The following is a 23491-nucleotide window of genomic DNA, read 5'->3' as shown; positions in this document are numbered from 1 at the left end:
AGAAAACTATATTGTTTTAAACAGCAGAGACTTTTTACTTATTTTCTCTAGCTCTCTGTGCATCCAAAAGGCTTTTATTTGATGCCATGTATGTAATCATAAGGGGGGCTCCCCTGGTGGCTCAGACTGAAGAATCTGCCTGCAACTCTGGAGACCTGGCTTTCATCCCTGGGTTGGAAAGATCCCCTGGAGATGGGAAGGGCTACCCATTCCGGTATTCTTGCCTGGAGAATTCCATGGACAGAGGATTCTGGCGGGATACAATCCATGGGGTCATAAAGAGTCAGACGATTGTAAACTGCATTAGGACATGGGGTACAAAGTTCATCTTTTACAAAGCATCAGGCTCTTGGGAAGCCTGCAACTATAGAACCTCTTTGTTCAATATAAAAAGGGATAGAAATCGAAATATAATGTGTCAAATTTAAGTTCATATCTTTAATATCTTATTACTAGCAACAGTAAGAATCTGCCAAGTACCCTAAAATCATCTCTGATATAAAACCTCTCTCCTGTCACACTTTCTGTGAAGCCAGCCCCATTATAGCTAATTTATCTGTCCCTCATCACCAAAAGAACACAGCAGATGCCACACCCTCATGGAATTTAAGCAATAATTATTATCCAAGTATTAAAATTATAATTTTAAAAACTGTGATAATATTCAGTACACTCGTGGTCAGTTTAAAAAAGAGAAAACAAAATTTTATCTATGTTGTTGTGTCAGAAAAGTATTTTTGAAATGTTAACAGTTTTCTCCAGTATTTCCTTTTCTGCCTTCCCTCTATCACTAGATTAGACCTTCTTCATCTCAGGAAAAGGTCGCGATAACATTAAGCAGGGAAAAGGAATCTTTTCCGATTTCTGAGTCTAGTTCCTTTAGAGCACAGAAAAGAAGAAAATTAGGAAAGGAAACTGGGAGGAGAAGCAGGCACTGCTATGGAGTGGCTTTGTTCTATAGGCTGAGCTCCAGAGGGGAGGCAACGGCCCAAAGAAGAAATGGTGCCCTGGTAAATGGTTGAGAGCCTGCAGAGTTTCCTGGCCCTGCCATGGTGTGACAGTTGAACAATGATCCACTCCCCCCCGCCCCAGCGCACAGAAACGGCAAGGAGGGAGCCCTGAAATCAGATGGGTCCACATTTGTTGTTACAATGGAGGTCTCCAGTGGTTGACATTCAATGGGTGCTCAAGGAACAATCAAGGTGATGTACACCTAAGCAGATGCTAGGTAGCTAGGTGACATTAAGGATTTGCAGCAACCCCCCTAGGGAAAAGGAACGAGGTATGGTAAATCGACTGAAGTTATGTTTCCATTGCACTCAAAGAATGGGATTAGAAACCAAAATTGATACATTAAGTCAGAGAAAAGTGAAGAAAGTTGTTTATCTTCTGCATTTCAGGACTAAATTTCATACCTTCTAACCTGTGATTAAACTTATAAATTAGATCTGTGAAGAAACAATGAGAAAGCTTGTCACGATTTTTCTGAACCTTTGCTTTTTCATCTTCAAGTGGGGGGGGTTATAAAAACATTTATAACTTGAAATTATGCACATAAAGAAATAATAAGATACTATCAAATGACAACTAATTATGTATTGGTGTTAAATTGCAAATTTTTCTTTTATTTTTATTTCCTATGTTTTTGAGATTTGTTGTTTTTGCTGTTTTAAGAAATAAAGATTAAAAAAAAGGGAAATAGTATAAACGAATGCATATGCAAAACAGAAACAAACTCACAAATAGAGAAAACAAACCAGTGGTTACCAAAGGGGAGAGGGGCAAATTAGGGGTATGTATAAAATAAAGGGCTTCCCTGGTAGCTCAGAAGGTAAAGAATCTGCCTGCAGTGCAGGAGATCCCTGGGTCGGGAAGATCTCCTGGAGAAGGGAATGGCAACCCACTCGAGTATTCTTGCCTGGAAAAACCCATGGAAAGAGGAGCCTGGTAGGCTACAGTCCATGGGTTCACAAAGAGTCATGACTGAGTAAATAACCCACACATAAAATAAATAAGTAACAAGGACATATTGTATACTACAGGGAATTATAGCCATTATCTCGCAATAACTTTTAGTGGAATATAATCTGTAAAATACTGAATCACTATGCTGTACACCTGAAACTAATAACATTGTGAATCAATTGTACTTCAATTAAGAAAAATAAAGAAGAGAAAGAGGAGAGAGAGAGAAAAGGAAGGAAAGAAAAAAAAAAGCTAAGGAAAGAAGGACCTTTAATAAATACTGTGTAACTGGAACATAAGGCTAGTGGTAAACAATGAAGTGGGAAATGTAGATCTTAAATTTCAGACCAAGACATTTAGATTGTATCTTGTAATCAATGAAGAGCCACAGAAGTCTCTTTTAAATAACAGTTTTTAATGGAGAAATAGCTGGGAGTAACAGGAGTAATAACATGTCTAAACCTGTTTAAAAACAATACCTTGGTAGTTTTGGGGTGGGGTTGTTAAGAACAGAGGCAGAGAAACCAATTCCCAGGCTATTGCAGCAATCTCGGTAAAGCATCAAAAGAGCATTGTGCTCAGTCCAACTCTTTGAGATCCCATCTCTCTGAGACCCCATGGGCCTGTAGCCCGCCAGGCTCCTCTGTCCATGGGATTCTCCTGGCAAGAATACTGGAGTGGGTTGCCATTTCCTCTTCCAGGGGATCTTCCTGACCCAGGGATCAAACCTGGGTCTCCTGTGTCTCCTGCTTTGGCAGGTGGATTCTTTACCACTAGCATCACCTGGGAAGTCCAATCTGGATAGGATCATGGAGCAAGTCAGGCAATGGGATGAGGAATGGAGTTTGGGGTGAATGAGAGAGCTAATTAGGAGGTAGCTATTTAGAGAACGACCGGTTCTGGGGTTGAAAAAAATCATCTCTGAGAATGACATTGAGATACAGATTCTTCCACCTTGTCATGCGGGAGTGGGGTTTGAAAAGGAGGTTGAACAGCTTGGGTGTCATTTTGAGAGTGGATGGAACTGGAGACCGCTAAGCAATGCTGGTCAACTAGTGGCTGCAGTTAGCAACTTCAGATCACAGTCACAGGTATGCTGTTCAGAGGCTCTTGGCTTTCTGTTCTTCCTGTTCCTTCAAGCTGCCTCACAACTGATGGCAAATCAGAGCAACCAGAGCAAAAATAAAGCACTGAAGCTTCCAGATCCTCACTTAGGGGGATATTCTCCCAACTTAAAAAGGAAAAGCTGAGTCAAGAGCTCCTGCCTCCACTTCCAGGAGATTCATCTTCTTGCAGTTTCTCTTTCTGTTATATCCTAGTCATGGAGCATGGCTGTCCCCAAGAATGGCCACAGAGATCTTTTTTGCTTAAGCAGAAAAGAGGCTAGTTTGTTTGAACCAGATTTTATTAAAGTCTTGGGGATTACAAAAAGAAAATACAAGAGGAGAACATAAAACTCCCAGCCTCATAAGATACAGCCCACACGCCTAGATCACACAGTCCATCTCATCCTCATGAATTCCAAGAAAAAAGTGGGAACCCCCTGCACCTCCATCCTTGATCTCAAACTCCTTTCTCTTGGTAGATGCTATCTCTAACTCCCACGTCTCCAGTGTCACAGCATGCTGGGTGAGTGATAGTATTCTGGATTTATAGTTTTGTTCATAGCTGCCCTCAGTTCCCAGGAATCCTGACCAAAAAAAAAAAAAAAAAGGTGTATCATTTGTACCGTACTTAAGTTTTAAAGTAATAAAACAACTTGAAGAATGCTTAAATTTAGAAAAAAAAATTAAAATTGCTCCTACTTTGAAAAGACCTTCAGAAAATATTGCCAAACCTTCCCAAATGGGTCCCCAACAAGGATTCTTCTGTCCAGTGTTGGTTGAGCCAATAGAATGGAACTGAGTTTGCCGCAGAAGCAAAGAGAAGTTTCTTACTTTGATGACGGCAGAGAGAGGTAGGAGCGCTCGCTCTAGTAGGTGTGGCTGCTTTACAGAGATCTTCTTGCAGGGATGTTCTCGGGAGAGTTCTCGGGGAGGGGTGCGGCTGTGCCGCTCCTGGCATTCCCTCAGATCGCAGTGTGGTTGCAGCCTCTCTGCGCATGGCCGGCTGCCGCCATCTTGGATTAAGCTGTCGTTCGCAGGGGCTCTGCTGTCTGCCCGAGCTGCGTCAGGCGCAGCCATTTTTCAGGAGGAACTCTGGTCTGAAGTGCCTGTTCGAGGCCAACGCATGGAACACCCTTTGAGCAAGTGAAACTAGATTAATCACAAAGGACAAGAAGGTTAGGCTTTATTTTGTTGCGCAGATTCTGTTTTTATTTCCTCTGTTTTATTTGATGGGCTTTGCTGGTGACAAAAAACTTTCATGTTTTTGTATAGTCCCTTCTGTTTTGCTTTTATTTTTATATAGTTTTAATTATACTGCATCTGCTTTTTGTTATGTTTATTATAGTCAAATTTTTATATTTTTTATATACTTTATTTTGTCTTTTAAAATAATTCTTAAAGTACCATCATTATATTACCGATTCTATATTTGAGGCTATTATTGCTTCCAAAATAAAATGGTTTTTAATTCATTTTTTTCTGATTATATAAAAAATACACTAATTATAGAAAATTTGGAATATAGGAAAAATAATAATAGTGATAAAAACCCCCAGTACATGAAACTGTGATCATAGATGTACAGATTTGATTTCAGCTTTTTTCATTTAGCCTTATAAGGTTAGGTGGCTTATCCGGTTATAAGGGTTTGGCCTTACATGGTTATTCCTCATACAGGAAATGGGTTCTAAGGTTATTGCAAGTCATTTGATCCTGTTTAGGCTCTTGTCTCAGCACAACATCCCAGGCTGTCCTTCCCCACGCTGAGGCCAGCTCAAATATGTTTCCAGATAGAACATCTGCCACCCTGTCCTCCCAGTGGTCTGATCCTCCAAGTCACAGCTCTTATTGCCTCATTTTCTTGTCTTCCTTTCTTGGAAGAAACACGTTTTTGTAGACTTCCACCCTTTGTGTGAGACCAGCAAAGTCTCCCAAACTGTGTCCTCTCCAGGGTTAGTTCTGTGTTGGGATCTTTCCTAGGATCCCCCAGGCCGCAGCTCCCATAATGTGCAAAGCAGGGGTCGGTAGTTTTCTTTACAGCAAAGTTCTGAAGTGCGGAAAACAGACTAACGAGTGAACCTTTGTATATTATATATGTATTTTTTTTACATTGCTGAGTGTTTTATAATTGCTTTACTCAGCAAGCCTGAGAAATATGTAAGTAGTCATCAGTTTCACAGATGTGGGAATTAAGGTTCAGAGAGGTTAAATGACTTGCTTTAAATAGTCACAAAATTATATCATTTGACTGTCAAATGAGAGCTCTCTTTCCTATCAAAATTACATTCTTCTTAGGGTAAAAATAAGTGATACTGTAATAAAGAGAGTACACAAGTTGGCCTAATAAGGGGGTAGGGGGCAAAATAGCAGGGAGAACAAGGTGAAAGGAGCGTGGAAGAGCAGAGAGAGACCCAACAAAAGTCACAGATTGTAGGGAAAACAATAATTTTGTACCCTGGTGGTTTAAAAATGCTTGTTTGTGTATGTGTTTGGGGTGGGGAGTGGGACAGGGGCGGAGTTCCTGATTTGATCTACACGTATGCCAATTGGCTCTCCTCCGTTCTTGTAAGAACAGGATGAGGTCTTCCTCTCCTTCAGGGACAGTTTCACTTGTACCTTTGGTGGCACAGAGTTTGAGTCTCAAATCGGATTAGTGTCAGTGCACACTGCAGCCTTCCTCTTCCCCGTGCTCTTCACTGCTCCTCCAAACCATGCTGTGGTGCTCTCTCAGCTCACTCTGGTGCTTGGCACTGTCTCAAGCTCCTGGACAGCTGGCTCCCGCAGCCCACACTATATCATGCATGCTGCCGCTGCCTTGCTGGGTTCAGAGGAGGGGGTGGGCTGGAAGACTACGTTTTCCTTCACTGCCTCAACATTCAGTTCCTCTAGCACCACTGAACAGGGCTATGGGGTATAACATGCTGTATTCAAGGTTTCAGGTTGATCAGAGCAAATGTCTCTTGTTGAATGAAGGGACAAGATATAGTGGTGCAGTAGAGCCTGCCAATTTTCTATACATTGTCCATCTCCACGTTTTACTTAGTAGCATAATCCTGATTTCATTTGAGGCAGTAATGTGCTCTAACAGAAGGATATATTTTTCAGTGGTAGTTAACTGTGGCCTTATGGCTAAGATGGGCTTCCCAGATGGTGCCATGGTAAAGTATCCACCTGCCAATGCAGGAGCCACAAGAGACGTGGGTTCGATTTCTGGGTCAGAAAGATCCCCTGGAGTAGGAAATGGCAACCCACTCCAGTATTCTTGCCTGGAAAATTCCATGGACAGAAGAGCCTGGTAGGCTATAGTCCATGGAGTTGCAAGAGTCAGACATGACTGAGCACAGCTCTATTATCTATTTAATGTCTATTTATCGTATGGCTAAGGTAAAGCCATTGAAATCATTGCTGGACTTCCAAATAGGGTCCCTTTGGAAAATAGTAATAAAATATTCCTCTTTTTGTGTCTCCCTTTGTCTTTCATGCTGTCTGGAATGGGGATGCATGTGTCTAGAGCTCCAGCAATCATTATGACCCCCATGTGAAGCCACAGTGAAACATACAGAGCAGATGAATGCCTAATGATTTCATGATTCACCATATCATGCTATATTCCTACCTCTGGGCTTAACAAAATAAAGGGTTTTCTGGGTCTTACATATGAGATATTTTGTTAACCTTAGGTATTTTAGCCACTATTAGGGCTAATTTAATTTGGGGGCAGATTTAAGTTTTAATATTTTTGAAGTGACTATTACAGTGACTTTTTTTTTCACCATTGTTTTTTAAACTGCCAAACCTAATTATAACTTAAACAGAGTAATTTTATGTTCTACTTGTTAAGTAGAAAGTGAAACAATATTTTGGTAAATGATTAAGTATTAGGCTTGTAAAGTGTTCTTATAGAGTAATTCTACTTCTTGGAATAAATCCTAAGGATTATGTATATATGTATGAAGCTTTAAGAACAAAGCCATTTACATTATAAGAATAGAAACCACCTAAATAGCAACATAATAAAATGGGTAATAAATATGATATATTCATTGAATTAAGAAATTTGAGAAAAAAATAACATTTTTATTTTAAAAAGTATTTTGTGGTAACAATTTAAGCAATATTGAAGTTTATGAAGTAAAGTTACATTCTTCGTCATCTACATAAGATCCACACCCTTAACCATTTAGTCTAGTGTTTGTCTTTCCACAGTTTTTCCTTTGTCTATGTAAACAAATACAGGTATGCACTCACATATAACAAATAAAAATTGGATTATAACACATATATAAAATACAAGTTATCAATAACATGGAGAAATACCCATAGTACAATAAAAAGTCTTATAGGTAATATAAAATTTAATATACAACAAGATCCCAATTATACTTCAGAAAGTGTCCAGCAAAAAGACTCGACTGAAATATATAATAAACAAATGTGAATAAATGAATACATATTGCCAATATTAATAAATGTGGGATAAGTCACTTCAGTTGTGTCCGACTCTGTGAGATCCTATGGAAGTATAGTCTGCCAGGCTCCTCTGTCCATGGGATTCTCCAGACGAGAATACTGGAGTGAGTTGTCATCCCCTCCTCGAGGGGACATTCTCAACACAGGGATCGAGCCCATGTCTCATACATCTCTTCATTGGCAGACAGGTTCTTTACCACTAGTGCCACCTGGGAAGCCCCTGTTAAATATTATTAATAATAAATGCTATTTTCTCCTCAGTTCAATTCAGTCACTCAGTTGTTTCCGACTCTTTGAGACCGCATGGACTGCGGCATGATATGCAGATTTTTTTCCACAATTCCCACAAGGCTAAAAGTGAAAGATATCTTACTATATTTCAGAGGAAATATGGGAGGCTGAGAGCACATATTTGAACCACCTGCCTCCCAGTCCCATCCAATATGACCTAGAAAATTTTAAAATATGTAAAACCCTAAATCAGTACTGGAAGCTAGGGAAGGAAACCATACGAATGCCAGAAACTTCAAAGAATTTCTTCTAAATCCTGTGCAGTTGGGACCAGATTAAAGGACATCCAGGGCCTATCTGCCCGTCACCAATGAGCAGCTTGACCTGGAGAGATGAGGCCAGGAGGTTGACTGCAGGATTGAATGAGTTTGAAGGTAGCAAGGTAGCAAATAATAGTAAATGTTTCAAGCAGAGAGCTCATACACAGTGGCAATAATTCTATTGTTGGATGGTTTCCCCAAGCTTTGGAGACCTTCACTGCCTCTGTGGAACTGGGCGTGAAGGTGAGGCCTAAGTGGCTCCCTCAAGCAGCAGTCTGTCACTAACTGTAGTGTTCTTTGCTGATGTACCTGGCTAGAGGCCTTGGCCTGGACAACTATATTATTGTCAAGCAGTGAGCTTGGAGAGAGGGGTGGTGTCCACAGAAACCCTAGATAGGAATTACACCACCAGATCTGTCAACTAGCAAAACTCTTTCACAAAATACAAAGAAAAGGCTTTATATATTGAAGTTTAGATGGCTTTTCCCCCAAATTTTTACCTTACCTTCATACAACACATATCAGGGCTTCTCTGATAGCTCAGTTGGTAAAGAATCTGCCTGCAATGCAGAAGACCCCAGTTCAATTCCTGGGTTGGGAAGATCCACTGGAGAAGGGATAGGCTACCCACTCCAGTATTCTAGGGATTCCCTTGTGGCTCAGCTGGTAAAGAATCCGCCTGCAATATGGGAGACCTGGGTTCCATCCCTGGGTTGGGAAGATCCCCTGGAGAAGGAAAAGGCTACCCACTTCAGTATTCTGGCCTGGAGAATTCCATGGACTGTATAGTCCATGGGGTCTCAAAGAGTTGGACACGACTAAGCAGCTTTCACTTTCATTTTCTTTTCATGCAACACATAAGGATTAATGTGAGACAGAGCATTGATGTAAACATGAAAAGTGAACCCATAAAGCTTCTCGAGGAAAACACGACGTCTTCATGACTTGTTTGAGAAAATTTCTCAAATAGGATAAATAGGATACCAAAACTCTAACCTGAAAATAAAAGATTGAAAATTTGAACGTTATTAAAACAATTTATGTTTATTAAAAGATGACATTAAGAGAGTAACAAGGCAAACTTCAGACTGGTAGAAGATATTTGCAATAGATGTTAACTGACAAAAAATTCATATTCAGACTATACAAAGAATAAGATCAAATAGAAGAATAAAATTGAAAAATGAACTAAAAATGGATAAAATACTTTAATGATCACTTTAGATAAGTGGATAGATCAATAAACAATAAGTGTAAACATTATTAATTAGAGGAAAAAGCAAGTAGCTAACAATACAAAGTGACAAAGTGTTGGCAAAGATGTAGAGCAACTGGAACTCTCATATTGGTAGGAATATAAACTGGTTTTTAATAAATTAATTTAGAAAAATGTTTAACAGTGTCCACTAAAACATATGTATACTCTATGGCTCAGAATTCCAATTTTAGATGTATACCCTACATAAATAAGTACTTGTATCTATCACAATACATGTGCAAGGGTGGTCAAAGCAGGCAGCTTTATTTATGAAGTCAAAAGTATATATATTTTAGAATATTCACATCCATGGAAAAAAAGGAAAAGAAAAACTACTGCTATATGCAAAAAGAAAAAAAATGGATTAGTCTGACCATAATGTTAAGCAAAGAAAACAGACTTAAAAGAGTAGAATGATGGCTGGGTTCATCAAGGAGCAGATGCCAAGATTGAATTAGAAGTGCAGATTTTCTGGGAATAGGAGTGGATGGAGAAAGCCTTCACCCCTGACATTTAATGAAGGAAGGGAAGAAAGGGTAGAAAGAGCCTCAGCCAGTAGTGTAGTTCTGGGGAAATCTTGGCTAGCTTGAGGAACTTGAACACAAAGATTACCCATAGAAGGTTGCCTCACAGCCAGAAATGACATACCCTTGTACCACCATGCTCAGTTATCAACTCTTACTATCCAGAAAGAGCATGATCTTGACCCAGAAGCTTAGACACTCACATCTGGAGACTGTCAACTCACTGTACTCCTTGTGACAGGTACTCTTTTGAAGGGAGATCTGAGTAACATACCTCCATGGCCATCAGAGGGATAGCCGCTCTTGTGTGGAGTCCAAAGCCATCAAATCTAGTCTGCAGGCATAGTCAGAAGAGTAAGGGGTTATGACTCAGAGAGGGTGAGAAGAAGCCTGATGGGTCGTAGGAAGTACTCTATTTTTAGATCTGCACAGTGTTATGTAAGTATGTACATTTTTACATCTATATTTACATAAGTGTATGATATGTAAGTTATATTTCTGTTAAACAAGGAAGGCAATCCTTCCAAGATTACACATGGCCCTGATTGCTGAGGTTGTTTGATTAAGGAACTAGTCACATGCCTTCTTTTAAGATTTAAGAAGTTCCTAAAAGTATTTTTAAGAAAGAGTTAAGACTTAAAAAAAAAAAAAAAAAAAAAAAAACCTCCTCGCCTGATTTCTGGAGGTGATAACTAAAAAAAACTCACTGTTTAAATATCAGAAAACTCCTATATCAGGTAGGACTGAGTTTGGCTGTGACAATTACAAAATAATAGTAACTTAAATAAGATAGAATTTGTTTCACTATAACCTAAAAAAAAGTCCAGAAGTAGACAGTCCAGGCCTGATTTGGTGCTACTCAATGGGTGCCTTCTATCTTGCTGTTCTGCCGTTCTTGGCTAATGGTTTTTACCTCCTGTCCAAGAGCTATAGTCATTTTATCTGTATTCCAGCCACAGGAAAAGATGACGAAGGACACTCTCCCTTCCATTTAGAGACACTTCCCAAAAGTTACACAGAGCACTTCCACTCAACCCCCACTGTGTAGAACTTAGTTTTATGAGCACACCCAGCTACAAAGAAGTCTGGGATGTGTAGATTTTATTTCAGGTGCCAGGAGACCAGCTGAAAAACAGAGTTATATTGTAATACTAGGGACAAAGGGAAAATAGATATTGGGGAACAACTAGCCTATTCTGCCATAACCCCACAAAGAATTTGTAGTATCAAGGAAAGAAAACACAGCATGCAAAAGGTAGAGAAAAGTCAGATAGAGTTTTATATATACATAGAAACATTTATAGTTTAGGAATAGAAATTTTTAGATGCATCTGTACAATGATACTAATTTTAAAAACATACATACATTTGGCAATAAAGAAAATATAAACTGAACAGAGTTGAGGAGGGAGTTAGTTGAGAGAGCATTTTGAAGTTAATTACTTTACTGTGAGATTCTGTACTTGATTAGAAACAGTGGGGAGCAGAACTGATAATGTAGAAAATGAATCATTAATACAGTTGATAAACTTGATGAATTTTCCCCTAGTGAATAAGATAGGGAAAACAGGTAAGGAAGGTGGGCATTTGGAGAAATAAGAGATGTGATACATGAACAGTAAAGAGTCATTGTGTGGATTACGGGGCTTTTCTGAACAAACAAAAGAGGAACAACATTTAAGACCACAACAAAGAAAACATCTATAAGCTGAAGGTAAATTTTAACCTGCAGATCAGCATAATTTCTTAAGTACCAGGAAAAAAATAAATGAATAGAAATCTACGTCTAGACATAACCTGGTCAAAGTCTGAATTTCAAGATAAAATAGAGGTGAAATCCAGGCAGAAAAAATATTTTCCCACAAAGGAAGGAAAATAATTATTTCTCTGATATATATTAGAAAGCTAAATGTAGTCTTTGGGGTGAAAAATGTAAGAGGGCAGAAGAGCAAATAACCTTGGTAATTTATCAGGACTGAGATGTGGTGGTTCTATACTTATATTAAAAAGAATGACACTCCCTTTCTTGATAGGGAAATTGCATTTTAAATTTCTAAGTAAAACTTAGAAGATGGGGATATGTGAGCACTTGCTAGAAAATCCACATGATTTCTGCTACCTATTATACAGCTGATTATACCTAAAAGGCAAAAATGAAAGACTGGATAATAAGTGACAGTCACCCTCTTAGAACACCACTAAAACCATTTAACTTAAAGAGGTTTCATCAAACGAAGTCTAGAACAGTGAAAGCAACACCTTTTCATATGGATGCCACAGGTGTGCAGGAACACACACTAATTTCTGAGCCAATCTCTCTCACCTTTTGTTTGATTACAAAGTATTGAACAAGATAGAACTTCATTTAGACCAGGAGTCTATCATAGTGTTCATGAGCCTTCATGCAGGGATCACAGAGACTGGAAGAGTTGGTCTGTGAAGTAGCACGCACATTTTATGATGTGGCCATTTTTCTGGGACTAGGAGTCAACTTGAACAAGTTCTTAAAAGAGTCTGTGACCCCCCAAAAGACCCAGAACCAGTACCAGCTGCAAACTTTATTCAGGGAGACTACTTCAGTAGGGTTTTGAGGTAGAGGAAAGAGGGTTGAAGTCTGAATACAACAAGTCAAAGTGGGGATTTATGGTCAAAAGAGCAGGATGAAGGTCAGTGGATGGAAAACAACCAAGAAGGAACATCAAGGGTCAAGGGGTATTCTGGCTGCATGGACAGCAGCCAGTACAACAGGAATCTAGCTGAGCACAGGCCAGGATGATCAGTCATCACCAGGGAGATAATGGAGGATGAGGCGTCCTGTCAGATATGGAGTGGGATTAGATGTGGAAGGGGCAGGGGGACTTCTTGCCAAACTGACTTAGCCAGGTTCTTGCTAACAGTGGTTCATGCAGATTGTATGGAAATGAAAAATAAAACCACAGAGTTACAAATATTGTTAACAGCAATAGACGGCAAGTCAAATACCAAAAAGAAATGGGAAATATGTACTGACATCATAAGGACCCAGCTATAAAATGATGAAAGAAAATAAGGAAAATATAAGGGAGAGATGCAGGAAATCCATTCAACATGTCCTAAGAACACACAAAAAAGAGAAAATAGAACGAATATGTTGGAAGCAATAATCAAAGGAATAATAGGGGGAAATTGCTGAGTTTGTAGAACTGAAGTTTATGAGACAGTAAAGAAGAGGTATAGTTACCTTGATATATCATGTTGAATGTTGCGAAGATTCAAGGAGAAGGAGAAAACCTATGCAAGCATCCAGGCAAGAAAAAATAGCTTATTTCTTAAGCAGTGGTTCTGAACCACAGCTATGTATTAAAGTCATGGGTGAGCCTTTAAAAAATACTAGTGTCTGGGCTTCATCTTTAAGCAGTCTGATTTAATTATTCTGGGAGGAGCCTTGGCATTGATATTTTTAAAAATCTCACCCAGTGATTTGAATGTGCAGCTAGGGTTGAGAACCACTGCCCCAAGGGAAGGGAAATCATTGACTTTTCCTCTGGAGAACCAAATACCATCAGTAAATGAAGACTGGCTCCCAAGGTTGGAAGGAAAAGAATGTTGTACTTGGTCAAGAGGTCATTTGTAGGAAAGACCAATATTCTCTTATAAGCTGGTTCTCTGAAGGTACTATACTCACAGTTTAGGGATACAAACCAACCAACCTAAATACAGAAAGATAAAGAAACAGAATGAAAGCACCACAATAAAAAAAAGAGATGACAGAAAGCAAAGGAAACTCTAAACCTAGATTAACATCTTAAAAACTGTCATCAATATATTTATTGTAGAAGACAAAACAAATTTCAAAGTCTTCAAAGTTGATAATGTAAAATAGCAATAATAATTTAGATCTAAATTCCAGATTACATCAATCAAAATTGTGAAGTGGGGAGAGAATACGGACAGTAAAAGCCTAACAGGTTTTTTATTTTACACAGATGTTAATTAATAACTATATTCTTAACCTTGGTAAACAGAGATAAAAATATTTCAAATTTTAATAACAAAAAGGTAATCACTAATAGAAAAAAATATCATTGTACTTTCCAAACAATAGAGAAATGAGCTAAGAAAACATAGTTGGTGAAAAATATAAAAGGATATAAAAACTACCATGCCATATTAACCCCTTTTTACTATTTATATATAACATGTATAGGAAAATAAAAAAAATTGTAACAGTGGTCATCTTCAACAGATTGAAGTGATGGGGCTTGTGGTTTGTTTTCTTAGTAAAGTGTCTCAACTTTTCTAAATATTTTATAATTAGAACACTATTTTTATGTAATTTAAAAATCAATAATCAGAATTTTAAATTAATATCCACTTTTTTATTGCCTATGTCCTTCTCTAATGCTTATTTACTATAAAGAATAAAAGTTAAGTTTCTTAATGTGTTAAGTTTAGCAATTATAGTATTTTTAAAATCTGATTTCCACATATTATTAAAGACTAAATGCCTATGAACACTATAAAGGTGCTTCTATTAACATTTCTTATTAAGTCACTTTCTGGAAGTAACATGTTTGTGTAAAATCTTGCCAAAAACAAGAATATTAAAATGTGTTCTGCATTAGGAACAAATCCACATCATAACTATATTAGAAGTTAACAAGATTTAAAAGCAAAAAACATGAAACCAGAAGAACCTGGGAAAATGTGCTTGCAACTATAAATTTGTAATTAATTTGCTCTACAAGTTTTTTGGAGATGCTAGGTCACCAGTTGACATCTTGGATTTGCTTTTTATTCAGTCAGAACATATAAAAGAATATATTACTTGTGGCCAGATTGTAGTCTAAATATATTTTCCAACCAAATGTCCAGTTTTGATATGAAGAAAACTACATAGTCACGTTGTTCTTTAATTCTAGTGCAGGCTTTCCTTACTATTGCCCCAGAAGAGAGCTCAGGATTTTATTTAATTCATGTTTCCCCAGACTTCCATAGCTTGAGAACAGTAATAGAGTCACATTAAAGATCAAATCTGAATTTCATGGGCTCCTACCTTACCTTCCAGGGGATATTTTTATAGGACTTCAGCTTCCTGCACTTTTCAAGTACTTATCAATATCCCTGGATGTGTTCTGTGTGGTCTGCCTCTGCTAGTTGCATTTCCTACTGTGCCACTGCCCACTAGACAACTATTGCAAGCCACCATATCTGAAGATCCTACTGTATTTTGCAATAGTGAAGGCAATAAAGATCTTTGAGTCAAAGGTTTAAAGCTTCACAGTACTGTGTTGAGAAGCAGGCAAGAAAGTTTCATCCCTCTCTTACCACTGTGCAGCCAGCTAGTTGGGCTCTTGCCTTTGCACTGTGTAAGTAAAGCTGTTCTTGGTTTTTATTTTCGATACCCCTACTTTCTCTCTATGGGACTCAGTCCAGCAGGGTTTAAATCTAAGTGACAACCGCTTTGCTACTCCAAATCATCCCTCCCCTCCTTTGCCTAGTTCCTTCTTCTCTTATGGGTAGGTCTCTCTACAGGATGTTTCTTAATCCACTTTCAAGTAGGTTTCTGGTGGGTTCTTTCCACAAGTTGGTCAGACATGTCCACTAAAACTCAAGATAGGACTTGCGCTGCACTCACACTCCAAAGAGGTCTTATACTCTATACAAAAAAATGGTGTTGCTTGAAGTTTGTTCTAATCAATTTGCTATGAACTGGTCTTTTTAAAATAGCACATTATTAAAACACTGATTCAATCATTATCAGTCATAAGAGATTAAGTGGAATAGGCCAAGGTGATTGATATCATCATAGATCTCTTTTACACTAGAGTATTTGAGGAGAAATTCCTGTTGAGAAACAAGGAGAAAAAGTTATTATTGAAGAACAAGTTTGAAAAATGTTCCAGAAAGGTGCTCAGTGGGAGAAATTTTTTTAAATAAAAATAACAGAATAAAGGGTAAGTTGATTTCTTCTAGAAAAGTTTTGCTTCAGAAGGAGGATTCTATCAAGAAATAAAAGCATTGACTGTCAAGGAACGTAAGGAATAAGCAAGCCACAAATATTCAAGACCTTGTGAGGCTGGAGGATGGGAATAGGGAGATCCTGTGCATCTGTATACGGTAGTGAGTGATGATGCAATGTTAACATGTTAATATGGAAAGATCACAGGATTTTGGCTAATTAGAAGACAACTGGAAAAAGGATGTGGTTAAGAGAGAAGAGATGCTTTTTTTGACCATGCCATGCTTTGTGTGGGATCTTAGTTCCCTGACCAGAGATCATACCTGTTCCCCCTGCTTTGGGAGCATGGAGTCTTAACCATTGGTCTGCCAGGGAAGTCCCCAGTAATTTTTAAAAATACACATACTTCACAATGCCTTCTTTGTTTAAGCTGTTTGGAAGCCAAGGGCTTCTCTCACCCTTTCCAGGAGTTTTTGTTTCTCTGCTTTGGTACTGCATTTATTTATATTGATAAGAAGAACTACCTAACTAGCCGGGTTACTAAATGCATGTTAACCCTATATGACTTCATCCCCTGCTGTGCTAGTCTTGCCGTATGGCACCAGGGAGCAATTTTCTCCAAAATGGCAACCAACAAGGGAATAGACTCCAAGAAGGAAACCTCAAACAACTCCCAAGAATGGTGACAAGAATATTTTATGTAGCTGCAATGAGGTATCACCTCATACCTATTAGAATGGCTATTATCAAAAAGATTAGAGGTAAGAAATGTTGGTGAGGATATGGAGAAAAAGGAAATATGACACATGATTGCTGGGAATCTAACAGTACAGCCACAGTGGAGAACAGTATGCACATTTCTCAAAAAATTAAAAATAGAACTTCCAAGCGATTCAGCAATCCCACTCCTAGGTACATATCCAAAAGATACAAAATCATTATCTCAAAAAGGTATCTGCACCCCCTCCCCACTGTGTTCATTGCCACATTATCTACAATAGCTAAGGCATGGAAATAACCTTGTTCATGAATGGATGAATGGATAAAGAAAATGTGGTGTGAAAAAGAATATATACAATAAATATTATATTGTGTCTGTATACAATAATATTGTATATATTTCACCCTATTTATTTCCTTCAAATAGTGTTAAAGAAAATATACAATAAATATTATTCAGCCATAAAAAAAGAAGGAAATCCTGCCATTTGTAACAACTGAATGAAACTTGAGGGCATTTGAGGCTAAGTAAAATGTCAGACAGAGAAAGACAAATACTCTATGATCTCATATGTGTGGAATCTAAAAAAGCCAAATGCAGACAGAGCGTAGAATGGTTTGTTAGGGGCTGGCAGCTGGGGGAAGTGGGGAGATGTTGGCCAAAGTGTACAAACACGCAATTATAAGATGAAAAAGTTCCGAGGTTCTAACGTACAGCATGGTGACTACAATTAACACTAATGTGTTGTTTGCTTGAAATTTGCTAAGAGGATGGATCTTAAATGTTCTCACCACACACACACACACACACACAAGGTAACTACATGAAGTGATGGATAAGTGAACTAATTTTATTGTGGTAATCATTTCACAATGCATAAATATATCAAATCATCACTTTGTCCACTTTAAATTTATACTGTGTTACATGTCAATTATATCTCAATAAAGCTGGTGGGGGTAGGGAAAGAATATTTTATTATAGTTCCTAGGATAAAATTTCTTATAATAAAAAGATAAGACCTTTTCAGCTTTTCAAGTGAAATACCAAAGAAAATCTAATTTTAAAATCATATTTACTCATTCAAATACTTACTAACACCTGTTAGTTTCTGGGCACAAGTCTAGACTTGGTGAATATAGTAAGGTATGAGATACTGCTCAGGGTCTCAGAGAGCTTACAGTCACCTGGGGACTTATGAGGTAATCCAGGAACAGTGCCTTCTTTCCTTCCTCCAGCACTCCAGGTTCAGTGTTTCCTTGGACTTCACGCATCCCCAGTACTGTGCATAGTTTTCTTCTCATCATACTTCTGGACTTCATTCAAATATTACCTCCCTCAGAGGGGTCTTCTCTGATTCTCACCTGGTCACATACCAGAACATTATATAATCAATATTTCACCCTATTTATTCCCTTCAAAAATTTGTATCACATTTTTATTGGAAAATAATTTGTTCATGTATTTATTATTTTTCTTCTTCTACTAGAATGTAAGCTCCATGAGAGTAGGATTATTTCTTGGCTTAGTTATGTGTACCTGTCTCTCTAGCATCAAGAAGACTGTCTGGTAAGGGCACTGTAGCAGCACTGAATAAGAGAATGAATGAATGGAAGCTAGATGAATGAATTATTTCAATAGTTAGCTTATGTCTGTCGTGGAGTGTGAGGTCAAGTGGGCCTTAGGAAGCATTACTACCAGCAAAGCTAGTGGAGGCAATGGAATTCTAGCTGAGCTATTTCAAATCCTAAAAGATGATGCTATTAAAGTGCTGCACACAAAATATACCAACAAATTTGGAAAACTCAGCAGTGAACACGGGACTGGAAAAGGTCAGTTTTCACTCCAATTCCAAAGAAGGGCAATGCCAAAGAATGTTCAAACTACCACACAATTGTACTCATTTTACATTCTAGCAAGGTAATGCTCCAAATATGTCAAGCTAGGCTTCAGTAGTATGTGAACCAAGAACTTCCAGATGTACAAGCTGGATTTAGAAAAGGCAGAGGAACCAGAGATCACATTACCAACATCTGTTGGATCATAGAGAAAGCAAGCGAATTACGGGAAAACATCTACTTCTGCTTCATTGACTACGCTAAAGCCTTTGACTGTGTGGATCACAACAAACTGTGGAAAATTCTTAAAGAGATGGGAATACCAGACCACCTTACTTGCCTCCTGAGAAACCTGTATGCAGGTCAAGAAGCAACAGTTAGAACCGGATATGGAACAATGGACTGGTTCCAAATTGTGAAAGGAGTATGTCCAGGCTGTATTCTGTCACCCTGCTTATTTAACTTATATGCAGAGTATATCATGTGAAATGCCAGGATGGATAAAGCAAAAGCTGGAATCAAGATTGCCAGGAGAAATATCAAATAACCTCAGACATGCAGATGACACCACCCTAATGGCAGAAAGGGAAGAAGAACTAAAGAGCCTCTTGATGAAGGTGAAAGAGGAAAGTGAAAAAACTGGTTTAAAACTCAACATTCAGAAAACTAAGATCATGGCATCCAGTCCCATAGTTCATGGTAAATAGATGGGAAACAATGGAAACAGTGACACATTTTATTTTCTTGGGCTCCAAAATCCCTGTGGACAGTGATTGCAGCCATGAAATTAAAAGACAATTGCTCCTTAGAAGAAAAGCTATGACCAACTTAGACACCATATTAAAAAGCAGAGATCACTTTGCCAACAAAGTTCTGTGTAGTCAAAACTATGGTTTTTCCAGTAGTCATGTATGGATGTGAGAGTTGTACCATAAAGCAGGCTGAGTTCGAAAGAATTGATACTTTCAAACTGTGGTGCTGGAGAATACTCTTGAGAGTCCCGTGGACAGCAAGGAGATCAATCAGACAATCCTAAAGGAAATCAACCCTGAATATTTGTTTGAAGGACTGCTGCTGAAGCTGGAGCTCTAATACTTCAGCCACCTGATGCAGAGCCGACTCATTGGAAAATACCTTGCTCCTGGTGGGAAAGATTGAGGGCAGGAGAAGGGGTGACAGGATGAGATGTTTGGATGGCATTATCGACTAAATGGACATGAGTCTAAGCAAATTCAGGCAGATAGTTAAGGACAGGGAAGCCTGTTGTGCTGCCTTTTATGGGGCCTCAAAGAGTCGGACACAACTGAGAGACTGAACAACAACAATTCAGTATGATTATTACTATGGTGAAGGAAAGATCTGGGTGTCTCCTTGCATCTAACAAATGAGGGGATAGTAAAGCATCTTAGGAAGAGACAAAGAGTACTTTCTAGAGCACATGGAAACATGGACTTGAGAGAGGGGTCTGATCTGCAACATCATGCAGCTTAGATGTCCAAATATAAAAGGAAGTGAAGAGTGGGAGGAAGAGATGAAGAGGGGGAAATGGGCAGAATGCAGAGATCTACCCTGAAAGAAGTGGTGAGCCCCATTCAGCCTTTGTTCCGAGGGAGGTAGGAAGCAGATAGGACCCTGAACAATGGCAGGTGGTAGGGAAAGGTCTGCCTTGTAGGATGTTCAACCTGGAGCACTGTGGAGATTGGGATGGAAAAAATCAGGAAGCCAGGTGATGCAGTGATTCAGGCAAGAAATGATGAGGAGCTGAACTAAAACCAGGGTTATGGGAACAAGCAGAGGGGAAGATCTGATCCAGGGAGACCATTAGGAAGTAAAGCAACAGCAGAAGGAGGAGTCAAGTGCAATTCCTCAGGTCGCTATACTTCCTCAGTTGAGTTCTCCATTTTCTGTAAAACCATCCCAAGGACTGCAGCCACATTCTTTGGAGGCTATACTGAGGCTGGGGACACATCTACCAGATCAAACTTACAGCCATGTGGTCTGGGAGAGCCTTAGGGGCCAACCATTACTTCAGGAGCTAGAACACATGGACCAGGTCTCTTTGTTTTGGCCTACAGTTAACTTTAGCCCAGGCCACTTATATTCTGATATATATTGCAGGAAACGATTTTTATCTCCTTCCAATCAAAAGCATCTATCTCCTTGCTAATCAAAATTCCTTTTAGATATCTGTTCACTTCTGTACTTTTCCTCGAAATATTTGGTGAAGGCCTACAGCATATTAAAAAGCAGAGACATTACTTTGCCAACAAAGTTCTGTCTAGTCAAAGCTATGGCTTTTCCAATAGTCATGTATGGATGTAAGAGTTGGACCATAAAGAAAGCTGAGCACTGAAGAACTGATGCTTTTGAACTGTGGTGTTGGAGAAGACTCTTGAGAGTCCCCTGGATGGCAAGGAGATCAAACCAGTCTATCCTAAAGGAAATCAGTCCTGAATATTCATTGGAGGGACTGATGCTGAAGCTGAAGATCCAATACTTTAGCCACCTGATGTGAAGAACTGACTCACTGGAAAAGACCCTGATGCTGGGAAAGGTTGAAGGCAGGAGGAGAAGGGGATGACAGAGGATGAGATGGTTGGATGGCATCACCGACTTGATGGACATCAGTTTAAGCAAGCTCTGGGAGTTGGTGATGGACAGGGGGCCCTGGTGTGCTGCAGTCCATGGGCTTGCAAAGAGTCCGACACGACTGAGCTCCTGAACTGAACTGAACAGTGTGCTATGTTCTGGGAACAAATTCCCTGCCCTCAAGTAACCTATAATTTAGTGAAAGAGACAAACAAACCACCCCCTCCACACACACACACACAAATCAAAGTACACTGTGGTGAGTACTGTGAAAGAAGTACTCACAGAGAAAGCACAAAGTGGAGACCCTTAGGCCAAAGATGAGTTTAGGAGTGGGTGTCTTAAATCAGTTAGAGGTAAGAATGGCTTCTCAAAAAGAAAAACAGCCTCTAACAAAAAATAAATTCCCATTAAAAAATAATAGCTCAGGTATAACTAAGCAAAAATGCATCAAAAACATGCATAGTTAATAAGTGATACTTTTGAGTGCATGAAATGTGCCAGGAGCTATGGATCTTGTATTTTTCCCCCTCAGTTCATCCTCATACCAAACTTATGAGGTAGTAATACTTCCTTCATTTTACAGATGAAAAAGCTGAGGTTCAAAAAGGTTCAATATCAATAGTTGGCCCCAGGTCACACAGGAGCAGTAGAGCTAGGATTCACACCTGGGCGGTCTGAGTGCAGAGTTTCTAATTGGGATGCATCCCTGCCCTCCGCAGTTAGAGCTATTTCTCTATTGATGAGAATGGTGTTTAAGAGGTTTGTCCACTGTTCCACATCACAGTTGGGACTTCAACCCGGTTGGCTGAGCTCCAGTGTTTCTGCTCTTTTACACAGCCCTGTCTTCAGACTGAATGTATACTCTTTACCGAGAAAAAGAGTGAGAAAATACACTAGTAAAAAGAAACAGAAAGCTCTCTTCATTTTGTTCTCATGTCAGTTCTCTAAGGGATGAGCCAAGCCTTGCCTCCTGTCTAAATGCCCTTGTTCCACAGGGGACTCTGTCAGAGGTTATATAGTCTGGGCCAGTTAAAAGGGGGCTGGTGGGGCTAACTTATCCCCACCCATCACCTACCTCATTGCCCAGAGTACTGAGAAAGCTGTCAGCCCTTGACAGGCAGTCATTCTCAATGAACGTTTGCCTATAACTGCTATTATTGTGTGGACAAATTAATACCTTTTTTTCTTCAAAAACTAGCAATGTGCAATTATTACATTGTTTATGACAAAGTGGAAGGTTGGCCAAAATTTATGTTGAGATTCTTCAATATTTGTACCCCAGCATCCCAAAGGCTGATTAATTGTGGTGACAGAGGTCCTATTACCATTGATAACCACATCTCCAGTTCCCTCCTGTATAACGGTGAGACCTGGTCTCTTCCTCACCTAAAGGGGGCCCCAAGTTGTTCTGGTGGGAGTTGGGGGTGTCTTGCATAGTTTGCTGAAGTCCTTTCCCTCTCAGACCTCTAGAATTCAGAGCCGTTACTTCTGCTCTCCTGGGTGAAAGCTGCTTTCGTGCCCCTTCTTGCTGTTTCCCTCCAAGCTACAAATGAGCTGGGCTCCCTGCAAGCCTCCTTCTGCAAAAAGTCTGCCCTTTTCCATCAAAATTGTGAGTTACATTTCCCACACCTCTCCCTTACACCTTTCCAGCTGGGCCCTGAAGGAGCATTGCTGTGTCATGGGTTTCAGGAAGTCATTTGTGAAAAGAGTGCTTTCAGCATCTGCCCCCAATACTCTTCTCCATGAACCTTAGGCTGCAAAGAGATCCTAGGATTTCTCCCATATTCTCCTGGTCCCCCTCTCCCTCCAAGGAACCTGCACTGAGGAGACTCTTGCCCTCATGCTCACCAACTAGTCCAAAGTGGGGCATTACTCAAATTGGGAACCTAGCCCAAGTTCCCACTTGGGCTAGTTCACACTACTCAAGCTAGACGCTACCTGCTCTAATGAACATGGTCATATAAAAATTGTTGAGAAGATACTGAATTATCTCTAGTAGGAGTAAAGCTATCATGAGATGAGAAAATAAAGATAAAATACATGTATGTAGTGTGTGTGTATAAATATGCACGCTCAGTCTCTTAGTCATTTTCAACCCTGTAACCTGCTATGCTCCTCTTGTCCATGGAATTTTCCAGGCAAGAACACTGGAGTGGGTAGCCTTTCCCTTCTCGAGGGGAATCTTCCCAACCCAGGAATCGAACCCACATCTCCTGCATTGACAGGCAGATTCCTTACCCTTGCACTACCTGGGAAGCCCAGTTTACGCTAAGCATGTATAAATATATGTATACATAAAATCTAACTTGCAAACTTGCTGAAGAATTGCTCTTTTTCATTCAGGAAATGAACTCCAAGAAAGAAGCTTTCTCTTGCTTTGTTGGAGCCTTTGGGAAGCATCAGTAGACTGATGCAGAGAGGATACCATGGTCCAAGTAGTCACAGAACCTGCAGGGTTGATGGTGGGACCCCCGATAGGCAGAAGAGGAGGGCCACAAGTTCATCAATTACCCTGTAACCTGAGT

General features: G+C 39.4%; 1 long non-coding RNA gene across 1 annotated transcript; it reads left to right on the top strand.

The window, feature by feature from the left end:
• Positions 1-4023: 4023 nt before the first annotated feature.
• On the top strand, positions 4024-23489 carry LOC139034659 (uncharacterized). The gene is made up of 2 exons (XR_011487153.1): positions 4024-4246; positions 23310-23489. It is a non-coding gene; the product is annotated as an uncharacterized lncRNA (long non-coding RNA).
• Positions 23490-23491: the final 2 nt, after the last annotated feature.

Source organism: Odocoileus virginianus, chromosome 4 (genome assembly GCF_023699985.2).
Source record: "Odocoileus virginianus isolate 20LAN1187 ecotype Illinois chromosome 4, Ovbor_1.2, whole genome shotgun sequence".
NCBI classification, from domain to species: Eukaryota; Metazoa; Chordata; class Mammalia; order Artiodactyla; family Cervidae; genus Odocoileus; species Odocoileus virginianus.
The sequence above is the reverse complement of the archived record's forward strand: the minus strand, read 5'-3'. Positions and strand labels throughout refer to the sequence as shown.